The sequence below is a fragment of the Gobio gobio genome (genome assembly GCF_949357685.1).
Source record: "Gobio gobio genome assembly, chromosome: 21".
Taxonomy (NCBI): Eukaryota; Metazoa; Chordata; class Actinopteri; order Cypriniformes; family Gobionidae; genus Gobio; species Gobio gobio.
Window position 1 is genome coordinate 12,630,017 of NC_137117.1, and position 11,522 is coordinate 12,641,538.

The window sequence follows — 11,522 nt, forward strand, 5'->3', positions numbered from 1 at the left end:
TTTAATATTTCCCCCATAATTACATACATAAAGAAATATATTTTGTGTTAGTTCAGTTACGTTACCTGTGTCTGTAGTGTGCAGTAGACACCCCCACATTAACGATTTCAATTTATGACTCTCCCCGAAAAGACCATAAACATTACAGATAACATCTGAAGTTACTATTATTGTAAAACTAATCCTGTGAGACTGAGACGCTGCAAATCGTGTGATTTTAGGTCAATGTTTTGGCTGTACGTCAATGATGCCCTCTGTCGGTAGGGGATAGTAAGATGGCCGCTGGAACACTTCCTGTGGCTTTGCTCCTGATGGCAGTTTAGAACGCAATGGGCAATCCAGTCAGTGGACACAGCCCATATTTATCTCCATAGCTATAATCACACCTGTTCCTTGTTACTGTACATCCCTTTGTGGCGAGGTTGACGAGCGAGAGACATGGGAGGAGCGAGCGAGATCGGTGTGGGTGATTGAGAATGAGCATCACCTGCGAGGCACACCGGCCTCGAGTCCTCTCATGAGGGAGCATAGAGGCATATAAGGACGAGCGACACCAGTGAAGGACGAGAGAGGACCAGGCCTGGACTTTACGTTGTGTTATGTGTGTGCGCGGCAGTCGTCCGTAAGCTTTTACTTTAATTTTGTGTTTATTATTTGATTAAAGTCTTTTAATGTTCGCCGGTTCCCGCCTCCTTCTTCCCTGAACATACAAACCCCATTACACCCTTGTTATCTTGTGCATTTAAAAACCCTAGCATTTTGCTATGTTCTTGGTCTGTTGTAGTCCTTGATGGATGTTACATGTACATTTGTTTTAGTGCTGGTTTTGCCTTTTTTGCTTGGATTTACTTCTGTGCTTGTTTAAATAACGTCTTCTGCTTGGATCAATGCTCTGTCATTTCTAAAAAGGCCACATTACAAATGTTACATTTTAAACTTCTGAACAAAAGACGAGAGGTTTGCTTTGGAATTGTTTAACTTACAAAGTGTAAAGTACATAATTTATCACAACCTCAAAAACACAGATTCTTGTCAGTATGAATACCACGCCGTCTTCAGACCGAATGATCAAAAACAAACTCAGCATTATTATGGAGAGCAGATATTAGAGCTCTGTTCATTTGGGATACATACAGATTCTCCGGTGCATAAGACATTTGATTTTGATTTAATCTGTAATGGGCAAAATGTGTTTAAAGCGAGTGGGTATGCTGCTGTGGGTGAAGGTTAAAAAGATAATTAACAGAACAAAATAAGAACTTCAGAAATATATATAATGCTTCAAAGATACATATTTTGAATAATAAAAAAAAACTCTCATCCCATATTGTCAGTGTATCACGGTTTGTTTCATGTTCATGTTTCACGTTCTTATTTTGTCATGTTCATGTTTCCTGGTTGTCATGTGATTCCCATGCCCTCATGTGATCTTGTGTCATGCTGTCATTGGTTCAGTTAGTCTTGTGGGTTCTTATGCCGCATTCCAGGCAACCCGTAACCCGTGTTTTTCCAACCTTCTACCCGTGAAAGTGCACTGGAACGGCAGTCAAACCCGTGACTTCCCACCCGTGAACTCGTACTATATTGATGTACTCCCAGTTACGAGTTATGAGGTCAAAATACGAGCGTGGTCATAGATGTATACGTAGATGCCTCATTAGCGCTTGCACGGATCAGTAGAATGAGGCATCTACCATCGATATATATCTATGACCACGCTCGTATTTTGACCTCACTTAGAGGAAGTAATGGCTGAGCTCAGAGATGATCACACTCTAAAAAATAAAGGTTCTATATGGCACCAAAAATGGTTCTTGGCTCGTAATCATAGGGGAACCTTTTTAAGTGCTATATAGCACCAATTTTGGTGCTTCAGTGGTTCTTCAGCGGTTCTTCAGAGGTGCTATATAGCACCTTAGTCAAAGAACCGGTGAAAAACCTCTGAAGAACCACTGAAGCACCAAAATTGGTGCTATATAGCACTTAAAAAGGTTCCCCTAAGATTACGAGCCAAGAACCATTTTTGGTGCCATATAGAACCTTTTTTTTTTAGAGTGCACGTTCGTCTGATAAGAGCTAAAATAATAGCATAAATACTGCTCTGTTTCTCGCAGAAACTGATCGCTAGATAAGACCCTTATTCATCGTCTGGTATCGTTTAAAGCCCTTTGAAGCTGCACTGAAACTGTCATTTGGACCTTGAACCGTTTGGAGCCCATTGAAGTCCATTATATGGAGAAAAATCCTGTAATGTTTTCATCAAAAACCTTAATTTCTTTTCGACTGCAGAAAGAAAGACATGGACATCTTGGATGACATGGGGGTGAGTAAATTATCAGCAAAAGTTTATTTAAAAGTGAACTAATGCTTTAAAAGACCCACGAATGGCAGATCAACGTGCTGCTACATTTCTGTCCGATACGGTAGGAAATTAAACTAAATGTGGAGGATTTGAACTGTGACGATGATTGACAGGGCAGTTTAAACAGTGACGGGATGCACGTAACTAAGCAACAGATGCCATTAAAGATGACGAAGTAGTGTGTCTCAAAGCTTGAATACTTCACAAAAAGAGTACATACTTTTAGGTCGTAGTATAAGTAGGCGAATTGGGACGCAGCATAAATGTTACAATTATTGAGCCATTTGAAGGGTCATTTCCCTGTAAAACCAATTTAAACAATGTCAGGAAAGAAAGATATGGGGGGGAAAGATAAAAAATAATTATATTCTTGTTTAGAAGCAAAACAAAGCAGTACGATTTTTTTATTTTGTGATTTAATTAATTATTTGACTAAAATAATGCATCGGCTTGTTAAAACTTGTTAAATGATGAAATGATTTTAAAATAATAAATCATTAAAAAAATCATAATAATATAATATTAAAAAAAGAGAGTTATGGAAGTGGCCAAAGAATAAAAAGGAATAAATGTTAGTGTGCATGTTAGAGCGAGTGAGAGGTTTATGAATATTTTTGATTCATGCAGGCTCAGATGGGTAACGATGAATGGTCACTGCATCTCAAATGGCAAATCGCTGTTCCAGTCTCACTTCACTGGACTCAAACACAGCCGCCAGTAAAAATAACCCACAAGCTTGTCAGATTCACGCAGGCAGACGGCAGGAGACGCACACATATTGCATGTGAGAGATTCAGAGAATGGTAAAGCCTTAAATGGCTGACCCACAAAGGCACTGGAAACGAAACTCACTTGAGTATCTCATGCAGATCGGAGCTTCTGCTTACAAACTGAGCTGCATGGCGGTTTCCATCCTTAACAGGCAGACCGGGACTGATCATTTGCAGAACGTTTGTTGAACAAATTTGTTCTTTAATGAACAAGCTGGAGCAACGTATAGGTCTACACACACACCCTGACTGGGCGAGAGTTTAATTACAGCGAGTTGTTGATGTAATCTTGCTTTAATGCTCAGACTGATGCATAGAATCCATTAAGAGAGACAAACTAGAAATCAGGGAGAAGGCAAAGCACTTCCCTATTAATGCCAGTTTACCAGTGTCACGAATTTGAGATGCATGACGTAGGTCATCCGTCGAGATACTTTTATTAAACACAGAGAATTTACACAAGGGATTAAACATGCTAACACCACACCAGGACAGACAAGGGACTGAACAGAACAGGGAATATACACCGATCAGGCATAACATTATGACGGGTGAAGTGAATAACACTGATTATCTCTTCATCACGGCACCTGTTAGTGGGTGGGATATATTAGGCAGCAAGTGAACATTTTGTTAGAAGCAGGAAAAATGTAGCCTGACGTCGTCATACTCAATTCTAGTCAGAATATGAGTCTAATACTGCTCCGTTGGGCTGTGATTATGGGGCGTGTTTCAACTGAACCCCTCAATTGGATAGACCTACAACCAATCAGAGCAACGGAGCGACGCATAACGTTAGTTGTCAAATGTCAACAGAACTCAACTGCACTGTGTTGCCAAGTCCGCAGGTTGAAGTGACCCCAATTATGTGATATACAAACCCAGGAATGCGATTTTTAGCTGCCAGCCCTGCCACAATAACACATTTTACCCCCCAAATGCCTTTTTTTCCCGGAGAACCCCCCCTGGAAAGCTATTGGGTTTTTTTTGGCTAGTTTTGAGGAACGTTTTGGGCGGGTTTTGTTGTAAAAACTTGGCAACCCTGTCTGCACGCACGCTGGAATAAGTAGCCTTATGTTAGAAGAACAAGATGAGTGTAAACGATCTTTGCCGGTGTTGTAAAAAAAATAATTTAAGGATACACAGAGTACTTACCAACACGATCATCATTTCTGAGAGAAATAGTAAAGGTGAATGCATATACGAACAAGTTCTCCGTTTAGGATTAGAACAAACTCAACCCAAGCGGCTTTTGATGACGTGGATGATTACGTTACTGTTTATCATCTGTCCATCATCGTCTAAAGCCCGCCCTGACAATTTCATTGGTCCGAACAGTTTCTGTTCGGGCATAATTACTTCTCTACCGATCAATTACAGACCGAACTGCCCGAGTAAAAATGTTGTGGGCGGGGCTAAGTTCGGCTGGCCTCCAGGCTAGAAAAAAGGGTTTGACAAGGGCCAAATTGTGATGGCTAGACGACTGGGTCAGAGCATCTCCAAAACTGCAGCTCTTGTGGGGCGTTCCCGGTCTGCAGTGGTCAGTCTCTATCAAAAGTGCTCCAGAGAAGGAACAGTGGTGAACCGGCGACAGGGTCATGAGTGGCCATGGCTCATTGATGCACGTGGGGAGCGAAGGCTGTCCCATGTGGTGCGATCAAACAGACGAGCTACTGTAGCTCAAATTGCTCAAGAAGTTAATGCTGGTTTTGATAGAAAAGGTGTCAGAATACACAGTGCATCACAGTTTGTTGCGTATGGGGCGGCATAGCCGCAGACCAGTCAGGGTGCCCATGCTGACCCCTGTCCACCACCGAAAGCGCCAACAGTGGCACGAGAACATCAGAACTGGGCCACGGAGCAATGGAAGAAGGTGGCCTGATCTGATTTTACATCACGTGGATGGCCGGGTGTGTGTGCGTTGCTTACCAGGGGAACACATGGCACCAGGATGCACTATGGGAATAAGGCAAGCCGGCGGAGGCAGTGCGAGGCTGCAATGTTCTACTGGGAAACCTTGGGTCCTGCCATCCATGTGGATGCAGACCATGTACACCCTTTCATGGAAACGGTATTCCCTGGTGGCTGTGGCTCTTTCAGCAGATAATGCACCTGCCACAAAGCAAAAATGGTTCAGGAATGGTTTGAGGAGCACAACAACGAGTTTGAGGTGTTGACTTGGCCTCCAAAATCCCCAGATCTCAATCCAATCGAGCATCTGTGGGATTTGCTGAACAAACAAGGCCCCACCTCGCAATTTACAGGATTTAAAGGACCTGCTGCTAACATCTTGGTGCCAGATACCACAGCACACCTTTAGGGGTCTAGTGGAGTCCATGCCACGACGGGTCAGGGCTGTTTTGGCAGCAGAAGGGGGACCAACATAATATTAGGTCATAATGTTATGCCTTACTCTCTCAATCAGCTCAGTAGTCAGGGCACTGATCAGGAAGTCGGCCATTTTAAGGGCTGTGTAAGTCGCAGAATCCGTCCAGTGCGCTGAAACGTTCCCTAAAATGTCCCAAAATGCACCGCAAAACCCGGGTGCCTATAGGGTGCATCGATGCTCACTATGTTCCCTTAAGGGAAGTTCTGAAGCGCGAAAATTAAATCACGCGAGCCACCTCACTAGACATAATGACAAACGATAGATTTTTTTTTAAATACAAACATTATTTTATTCTATTTAACCATAAACATACATCGCTAGGGTAATGAACATAACAGGCCCGGCTCCAGCTTTGAGATGCAGGGTGGGTGAAATTCCTGGCGGGCCCAGACTTTTAACATTATTTTTTCCCAGTAACAAAATGCAAATGCAAAGGAGCTTTTCAACAGGTTTTTTCTGCCCTGCAAAAATTGTCACTGGCCCCACCACAAAAAAAAGTCTTATTACTATTTTATTAAATATTAAGACAAGTCAACAGTCAGTAAGCAATAGCACAAATAAAAAGAATCAGGGCAGTACTGAAGGGCCTGGGGGCCCTGAACTTGAGTTTATGTTTGGGCTCTGCCAATGCTACAAATGACCTCAACTACATAATTATATAGTAGCAAAAAATACACAAAAACGAAAATATAATTTGAGGTTCCTAGAACAAATAATATGCAACATGTCTAGCCTAGTCAAAGTTTAGAGGTATACTATAATACAATAAATTACAGGACGTGTCTCTCAGTCAAGAGAAGATCAAAACCGTGAAATAACATTGAGCAATAAAGCCAGAGATGAACTGTATTTTTAAATGTATTGTTATATCTGTGTCCTCTTATGTCAGCAAAAACAGAATGTGTCTATGGGAGTTACTCAGTAACATCTTTTTTTCTGTTGTCACAGTGCAGATGTTCGGAAAGACAGCACTGTTGCTTGTGTGATAACTCATATATCATCTCGATTTATGTTATAACTACAAAGAAAAGGAACTCATTAAATAGTGTTTTCCTTCACAAATTTTGATGACATTTTTGCCCCGCTATAGTGTGATGGCAGTGAGATGGGAGAGAGCGCTCAAAACTATTCAGATCACATAGTTTAGCGGAAAAATAACAGAAATTATCCGCAGGGAGTCTTTTTGCGAAATGATTTAAAATCGTTTGAATGCTTAAACTGAAAAAAGAGACTTCAATCAGGCTTTCTAGTTTCTAAATAACAAGCAGAAAACCATGATCTCTCTCAAAATCTGGAGCTGAAATATTGAATTTGGTTATTTGACGTGAGGCCAAGCTTATGATTGGTTGGGTGGAGCCGGCCTGGAACACAGCTAACATTTATCATTTATTTAATACGACTTAAATGTTGCATGTAACAAGCAAAGTATTTATTAAATAACATTGCAAGTAATGTCAGAAAGATATCAGCTCTGCTGTTGATCATAAATATCCGTGTATGATGAAATATTCATCTCTCTCTCACACACACACACACACACACACACGAATATCACTAACAAAGTACCTTCTTATAATAACATGGTATATGAATATTGTAATTATACAGTACTGTGGTAAAAATGTTATGATATTTGAAATTAAAGATATAATTGTAATTTTACAGTTGTAATGTAAAATGAAATTATTATATTCTTCTACACTGATAAAAAATATTATGTGGTGAAGTAAATACTACAGAAAAAACGAATGTAATTTCTACATGAAAAAGTTCAGGCAAGAATTAAAAAAAACAAGTAAATTCCATATAAGTACTCAATTCGAGCTTGTAGAAATTAAAGCGTAAATATCAACATTATAAAATTATGTAAAACTGCTCAACTTTTCTGGTGCTGGTGTTCCCATCATGCACTGGGGCTTGAATAATTAATAAAGTTGTTTTTTCGCTGTTTTCCAGCTTTACTTACACTGTTTTATCGTTGCTTTTGCTGTTAGGTTTACTAACTTGCCAATTTGTGACATTTGGAGTTCATTTTCTACTCAAAATGACACATTCATAATCAAAAACGATTCATCGAATGTTACCGTCACGGTCATCTCTGTGTTCAAGTGTCGCGTTACTTCTATTATGTCGATATGGGGTCTACACAATATCTATTTCTAAATAAAGCATACACATTAAAAGTGTAGTTTAATTCAGTGCTGTGATGGGAAGTCTGGTTCTTTTCCGCAAACCGGTTCTTTCGGACAGTTCGTTTCAATGAACCGGTTCTTTTATGTCCTCACGTAATAATGTCAATTCTATCATCCCGGTGGATGAAAATGCATTCAAACACATTCATATAAAGTCATTTGTAATCATAACATCGTAAAATAATAATAATAATCATCGTCATCATCATCTTGGATCAATTTCTTACATTTATGTTTTGCAAAAGCACTCAATACAGCCACTGTCGGGCAAACACGGAAGTTTTACACAGATTAAATAAACTTACATTGACAAACTTAACATAGACGTAAACTAATGATACATTCATACTCAAAAACGATCCATCAAATATTACCGTCACTGTGTACCAAGTATTGAGGTCTCTGTGTTCAGGTGCTGCGTTATTTCTATTATGTAGCTATGGTGTCTACACAATATCTATTGTGTTATTTATTTAGATGTTCTTTAAAAGTGTGGTTTAATTCAGTGTTACATTGTTTGAGTAAAAAGTAATTCAAAGGAAACTTCAACTGAGTAGAAATTACTCAACCGTTTACTGGCCAAGTTAAAATGACTTATTTTCTTTGTTAATTGTACTTACTTAGTAGAGTTTACTTAATTCCATATGTGAGATTTACTTAAAAAAATATGTGCAAAAACTTGACAAAGAAAAATTGAGTACATTTTACTTGGGTTTTTTTCAGTGTTCTTCTTAAATACTTTTTATTTTTATTTTACTGTGAAATATTGCAAGAGTAATATTTCTTATTTTGTTTTTATTAAGTATTTTAATTTATAGTAAACAATAATTAAAAACACGTATTATTATTATTTTATAGCCATATTAATATCATAAAGTTTTCACCAAATTTTGCAGCCCTACAATCCAACACAGCAAACCTGGAATTTATTTTTGTTTTACTGTTAACTATACTTTTCTCTGTTTTAAACCTAGTGAGCTGCCTTGCTGTCTGCTGCCTACATAGGCTATCCTAAATTAAATGAAGCCTCATAAGTGGCCATTTTGGCGCATCTAACATTTTTTTAATCAATACTTTTCAGTACTGAATCAATTTGAATGAAATTCTATACATTACTATATTGCTCACATACATATTTGTATATAAATGCATAAATGTTAAACTATACTCACTTTCTCTTTCATCTTGGATTTTACTCACAATGCATTCCCTCAAAGGATTCTGGCTTAAACATGGCTCAAAGGCGGCATCTTTTGGGAAAGCCTTCACGTCTGGAACGTTCTTATGATGCGGCCCACGTTTGCAGCTTGCAAGGTTTTTGGAACAGAGCCCTAGACTTCTGATGACCTCCCATAAACTTCAAATTGCTCTCACGTCAAACAATTTATAATTACTGCAAACATACATCTTTAAACTTTACAGACGTTTTTGGACTTTATACATAATGTGATTGATTTATGAATCCTTCCTCAAAGCCCTAAAAAATTTTAAGACGTCTGTGAGGATATTTTCAGAAATTCGTCCACCTCAAGTAGAGAACAGATATACACTCTAAAAAAAAAGGTTCTATATGGCACCAAAAATGGTTCTTGGCTCGTAATCATAGGGGAACCTTTTTTAGTGAGCACCAATTTTGGTGCTTCAGTGGTTCTTCAGAGGTGCTATATAGCACCTTAGTCAAAGAACCGGTGAAGAACCGCTGAAGAACCGCTGAAGAACCACTGAAGCACCAATTGGTGCTCACTAAAAAAGGTTCCCCTATGATTACGAGCCAAGAACCATTTTTGGTGTCATATAGAACCTTTTTTTTTTAGAGTGTATAGTTGAGGAAGTTGTCATCTATCTACCTATCTATCTATCTATGTGACTAATTTGAGTCAGGGGTGTGACAACTTGCCCCGGAGTCTCCTATAGCGTGATATGCACGCGCACACAGCTGTTCACTACAACAACTGAGACAGTCCGAGCAGCTGCTGAGGTTGTGGGTTCAAAGCCCAGAAGGCTTGATGAACTATCCACTATTGTTCATGAACTGGTAAATGAATCATGAACTACAACCACGTGCCTTTGATCAAGACAATTGACCTCATATTACTCAAACCAGGACTGTGCCTGTAACAAGTGACCCACCGACACTACGACTGGAGCACTAATTAGTAAACGAGCAGCTTACAGTGCGCTGCGAGTCCGTGCGCTCCGGTAACCGGTCACCAGTGCGCGCGGCGCGTCTCCATCTGTCAGAAATTCAGCCGAAGCGAAAGCAAAAGATGTATTTCCCATATGTATCCACATTAAACACATCCACCCAGCTCACATCTGTCGTTTTCCACAGTCGCAGCATATGTCTATTGACCCACCATAAGTGCCTGTAGATATCCAGCGCATGTTTCCGCTTTGATAAGTTTGATGTGCTGATGATGTTATGCATGAAACCTGCCGCTTATAAAAGGTATCAGGTCTTACCTACAGGAGGCTGATTTGAAATGACAGCTGGGGAGTCTTGAGTCTTGCGTTGGTGAAGGTCTGACAGACAGACACGCGCACATAGAGGAGCGCGTACTGTCTCCCGCGCGCCCGCTCTCTCTCTCTCTCTCTCTCTCTCTCTCTCTCCCTCTCTCAGCATCATCGCTATACAGCGCTCAAATCTGCGCGCGCACACTCAAAAAAGAAAAAAGAAGGCTGTATTTCCCTAAATTTATGGTGGGAAATTGTGAAAAAGCAGCTCTGGAACCCAGAACGTAACCTGGGGATGTCACAATCATTAACGTCACGTGAGGAATGTTGATTGTATATTTAACTATTCATACAAAATGACACATTCAATATATACAAAAAAATATTTGTTTTTAGTTTGCTATAGTACATTATTCTGCTTGCTACACGGCTACTTGTCAAATAAATAAATTCGTGCATATGAAATATTGATTCGCTGAAACTAAAGTAGGCCTACAATATAAATTCTGTATATAAACATTAATATGCAATTTTCAGCTCTTTTGTGCCTCGTACCGGTTCGTTGTTTTTATTTTCTCAAGCGATGTTTCACTTTTTACACAAAACTATACTTTACCACAGTCAGAGATAACCTTTAGATGGCGCCAATTAGCTATTCAAACTTCTGACGTAGCTATTCCGTGAGCGGCGGCGCGGAGTTCGAGGATGGATAAGCGGCGATTTCAGAAATATTTTATCAATGAATGTGCCGATTGACAAAACCAAAATTTAAAAATGCCAGGGAATCGTTTAATAATGATACTGATGTGACGAAATATTTGAACTATTAGATTACGCATTGCTGATTACCGTAAAATGTCCTGATAACAACACAAATAGATCCAGCAACCGAAGAACCACCATCACAGTACACATGGTACCAAAATAATGTGCTGAATATAAACTAAATGATATAAAAATACAACATAGCCTAAATCAAGTGTACATAACTGATAACAAAGATATGAATAAACTCACTTAAGTGACGATCATTTAACCCTCTAATGCTCTTCGGTCATTTCTGACCCGAATTTTTTTTTAAATCGTAGCTTCATCGGAATGGTACGAAACTTGTTCACTTTATTGGTACTTGGTATAAAAAAATTGGGGACAGGATTTGAAAAGTCTAAGTGGTCGTAAAAAAAAATTCTCACTCAGGGTCTTCGGGTCAAAAATGACCCCCATAGGAAATTTATAAAAAATTTAATAAAAAATATGAAAATACCGAGTTTTTTGTGTGCGTACAATCTACAAATCAGCCACGATGCAGAAAAAAAGCACACAACAGTGAAGGGGTGAATCTCTAAAACATCAAG

General features: G+C 39.3%; 1 protein-coding gene across 1 annotated transcript in view; it reads right to left on the reverse strand.

Annotated features, from left to right (window-relative positions):
• The window catches only part of LOC307117218 (uncharacterized protein), a gene marked incomplete at its 3' end in the record, with an annotated part of 78,072 nt that extends 67,801 nt beyond the window's left edge, over window positions 1-10,271 (reverse strand). The window contains exon 1 of the mRNA XM_079802009.1: window positions 10,177-10,271. The remainder of the gene's footprint in view (window positions 1-10,176) is intronic.
• Between the last annotated feature and the right edge of the window lie 1,251 nt (window positions 10,272-11,522).